The sequence below is a fragment of the Sinocyclocheilus rhinocerous genome, unplaced genomic scaffold, assembly GCF_001515625.1.
Source record: "Sinocyclocheilus rhinocerous isolate Xijiao unplaced genomic scaffold, SAMN03320098_v1.1 scaffold289, whole genome shotgun sequence".
Lineage (NCBI taxonomy): Eukaryota > Metazoa > Chordata > Actinopteri > Cypriniformes > Cyprinidae > Sinocyclocheilus > Sinocyclocheilus rhinocerous.
This window is the reverse complement of record NW_015636845.1, coordinates 1,831,096-1,835,787: the sequence shown is the minus strand read 5'-3', so window position 1 is coordinate 1,835,787 and position 4,692 is coordinate 1,831,096. Positions and strand designations below refer to the sequence as shown.

The 4,692-nt window shown below is 38.2% G+C and overlaps 1 long non-coding RNA gene across 1 annotated transcript; it reads left to right on the top strand.

Moving 5' to 3' along the window:
* Window positions 1-252: 252 nt before the first annotated feature.
* On the top strand, window positions 253-998 carry LOC107748170 (uncharacterized). Its single transcript, XR_001640888.1, has 4 exons — window positions 253-286; window positions 431-498; window positions 735-829; window positions 961-998. It is a non-coding gene; the product is annotated as an uncharacterized LOC107748170 (long non-coding RNA).
* Window positions 999-4,692: the final 3,694 nt, after the last annotated feature.

The window sequence follows — 4,692 nt, the reverse complement described above, 5'->3', positions numbered from 1 at the left end:
AACCTTATCATAGGCCTTTAAGGATTTATAAAAGGGGGGGGGGCTATTTAACTTAACTATATATTCAAAGTACTAAATAATTATTTAGTTAACCTAATATTTAATTTTTATGCAGTTTCATCTTTCCCCATTCCCCCAACTCCACAGATCAAACAATCACATGCTTTATCATCCTCATCATGATTTAAACACACTTGACATCAAGTGAAGTATAAAAGCAGGGCTCTTTCTGGAACTTCACAAAATTTTCCTCTGAGATTCTGAAGGCAACAATCTGAAAACTAAGGTGAGTTTTTGGCACAGAGACCTACTGAATAACCTTTCGACTTAAAGTATCTTTGTACTTTGTAATTGAAATAGCTTACATTGATAAGCCACATGTGCAACACATAAATGCAGACATTTAACTTTCCTGCTTATTAATTTTCAGGTTCATCATGGCAATCCTGAGAAGTCTGCTGCTTCTTTTGATTGTGTTCTCCATGGGGAATGCAGAAGGTAACCAAGATTTGTAAAAACCCTTGTTATTCCATTCTAAATGCTTGTATTGCCAAACCTTTGACGTTTCATGAAAAGGGATAGCAATGATTATGTACATGACCTACAGAGTCTAAGTGTATGTATTTGCAGCACATAATCACACAAACATAAAATAAGCTTCATAAAATAATAACATTAAAAACTTTCTTGCTTTGAATGTTAAAAGAGCCCTAACATGTATGTACTGGATACAGTTGATATAGTTGAAAAATGCCCCAATGGATGGACAAACTTTGGAGTCCGATGCTACAAGTTCTTCTCTCAGGGGGTCAACTGGATCACAGCAGAGGTAAAGAAAACTGATACCGAACAAATAATTAATCAGACCAGACTTTGTCTGAAAATGACTTAAGTCACTTAGGCTATGCTTTATGCTAAACAGTTTTTTATTATGTATTAACATAAAAAATATCTCTTTAGAGAAACTAGTCTGGATGCAAATCTTGCATCTGTGCACATAGCTACCGCTTTTTCTCGCCTCCAGAAAAGACTTGACACGATCAGATGCTTCCTGGAGCAAAAGCTTTAGGGCATCTAAAGAAGCTTCCACTCCAAGAGAATCAAGCTGAGAAATCAGATCCAGGGGCATATTCAGTTCTCGACCATACAGCACCATTGAGCTGTGCGTAGGGTGAAACAAATGTGGAGACGAAAGCAATTCAAAGAAGTATGCTTATTTCCAACATATGCTCTAATGGCCGTTTTCAGCATTCGATTCACTCTCTGTGGCATTTGTCTGGATGGCAGATATTTGCAAGTCTGTGCGCAGTGCCTAAAGCAGTAACTGTGTGTTTAAAGAGGTCACTTATAAATGCAGAACCGCTGTCTGATATCAGGTACTTTGGGGCACCATGCCATGCAAAAACTTCACTGACCAACTTACTGGCAGCAACAAGAGCTGTAGCCTCCCTCACAGCACAAACTTCGAGCCACTTTGAAAAGTAATCTACTTAGGATGTATGAATTCCCACTCTGTGTCCGAGGCAAGAGGCCCACAAAGTCCACCCCCGTATACTCCCAGGGATACTGGGGGCCGATTGAGTTTGCAAGACTTTGTTCTGCAGAGTCACTAAGCTTCAACGGAGTATTTGAGTTCTAGATGACCCGATCGCTTGATGGTGCTGCGTGTGAGCGCCAGTTGGAGCGCGATTAACACAAAGGCGAAGGAGCACGAGAGCGAAAGAGCACTGATCTGTTCGGGCATTGGGTTTTTGATCGAGCCACATAAGTCCGTCCCACGTCACGGTCTTCCAATCAGCTTGTTGCAAGGCGGGGCCACGCCCTGCACGGTTCCTGCATAAATTAACATGATGCTTCAATTTATCACGTGGGGAACATCCTTGCCAGAATTTTGTTAATACTTCTATAAAGTTTCTTAATGCGAGTATTGTACATACTTCCCACTTTTCATTCATACCAAAGTCTTGCACATAAAATAAGCTTTCATTCAAGCTCAAATATCGGGTATCTGGCATACACGTTAATAACCTTATCTACTAAAAAAAGGGTAATAAAGCATTGATTAAACTTCATAGGTTACAATAAACACATCAAGCATATATAAGACATCAAACATATTATTTGTGAATATAGTTGCCCTTTTTATACTTTTAAATGATTGTCTTTTGAACATCGTCCAGGCAACCTCTGGGTTTCTTTGTTGCAACGAAAAGAGTGTGGTTCTTTTGGAATGCAGGATGTGAGGGGAGGAATTTATGAAGTTCTTATGGTGAAGGTCTGCTGAGCTTCCCGATCAGACGTGTCACTGTAAATATGTCTCTTCTGTTGATTCGATTATCAATTTATGCTGAAGCTAGCAGTGGTGGAAAGAGCACTGAAAAAATATACTCAAGTAAAAGTACCATTACCTTCCAAAAAATGTAGTGCGAGTAGAGTAAAAGTACTTGTCCAAAAAAAACTACTTGAGTAAGAGTAAAAGAGTAGCCTATTTAAAAGTACTCATGAGTATTGAGTAGTGAGTACTGAGCTGTGGATGCCTTGAAAAATATCGGTATCGTATCGAAAACAAAATAAGGGGTATCGCCCATCCCTAGCCACCATATTCTTTAAAATAAAACCAAAAATCCGCAACCCGCAAGGCCGCAACCTGGGATTTTTTCAAGCAACTTTACAAAAAAAGAAGCCCAAAGTCGCTATAATACGCGGACTTGGCAACTATGGCACTAGGCTTGTTTGAGATGAGCAAATTCTGCGCACTGACTGACGACACAGCTTAATGCTCATTGGTTCAGACAACTGTGATGCTGCGTTCTCAGTGTAGGCGGCTGCAGTGAGGGGAGGAGTGAAATAAGCACAGTCAAGACGGACATTTCTGACCTCTCGAAGTGGAACAGATACCAACGAGATCAAAGGCGGATATCGCGGATATTCACACTCACATCAGAATAATTGAAAACCGGTGAAATATCGGGTGGTGTGTACTGCCGAATGTCCAGCAATTCGTCTCTGGTGAAACTGATTGCAGGGATATAACTAAAGACAGGACAAACTAACAAAAACATAAAAACAACTGCGGAGCACGCCACGGATGTAGCCATCACCGTCGGCGCCATCTCACATCATCGTATTATAGTACATTATAAAACAGTATGCAGTAATAACGTATTGAGTGTAAATTATAATTTTAATTCAAATTATTAAATGGATGCCACCTTATTGGGACAATAAAGCCCTCCCTACCTACCCTAACCCTATCTGATACTTTATTTTCAACTTTTTGATTATTTCCTTAATTTTTATTGAAAATAAATGCCTTTCCGATGTGATATGAGATTTGAAAAGGGAGGGAAAAAAAGTTCGGTAAAAGGCAGATTCGAACCCAGGTCGATCACATCAAAAAAACTACAATACGCGGTTTGTCATTTACGCCATTGAAGCTGACAATTGCTGGCCATCTTTTATATTGTTGACCATTCCTATCAGACGTTTGTGGGTGGAGCTAGTGTAAATAGCTTTGAACTTACCATGATAAAAGTCCGTGTATGCTATATAAACGACATCGTGGTCTTCTGCCAAAGTAACTTCAGCCTTTCTATATAAATACAATTATATGTGTGTGTGTGTGTGTGTGTGTGTGTGTGTTCTTACAACTTGCATGTTAATCAAGTTCAATCACATCTTAATGTTCATTGTCATTTTACTAATCTCATTGTAAATGTTGTTTGTTGTCTTAGAAAATTCATTCCAAATAAATTAAGATATTTTATTAAGTGAAAACTAATCTTGTTTAAATACATGTTTTTGATTCTTGTGCACCCCTCAATTATTAATATATAAAAATATATCTGTAGTATATTCCAATTTAAAACCTAGCATGATTCTGAAATGAAAACTGCTCACCTACATTAAACTTTTCATTCTCACTTTGGTCCATCTGCATCCTTTGCAATATATCTAAGTCTATTTAATAACTCCCCACCAGCAAAATAAAGCCTTAATTACACAACGATGGATGAAACTGCATGAAGAGAATCGATAACATCCCGTAAATCTACTAATTAAGTGAGGAATAATCTGTTTTAATGCACAGGGTAATTTGATTAGCTGTGCTTATAATATACAATTTTGTTCTATAAATGTCTTTCCTTTTAAAACTTCGTCACAGCGGTCTCTTCTGCTGCATCTCTACGGCACTGATAGCATGAGCGCTAACTTCCGGGAACTATTGAGCGGCTCCACGATCCGCCATTGCTGTAAAAAACTGGTCCATTGGAGTGAACGGAGTTGTCACTCTCCACTATAGTTTGCTGTGCTGCATGGGAGTGCTCCAGTCACTCAGAGAAAGGTGTGTGAATGTATGGTTTCCCTACTGATCTGGAGAGGAGAAAAAAAATGATGCATCAAGTTTTGTTCAATTCACATTTATTTGTATTGCACTTTTAAATATACACATTGTTTCAAATCAGCTTTACACAAAATGAATGTTTCTACATTACAAATAAGAGTTCTCTTAACAGGTGTAACTGTGCCAAAGTAATGTTCATATGGCAGAAATGTTCTAAAATTAGGCTATACAAATCATGCAGTTAAGAAACGTCATGTATTCAGAAACAATTAAATATACAGAAACAATGAACAAATTAAAGCAATGGTTACATGATGTGATCATGTTGATTACAATGCAAGGAAAAT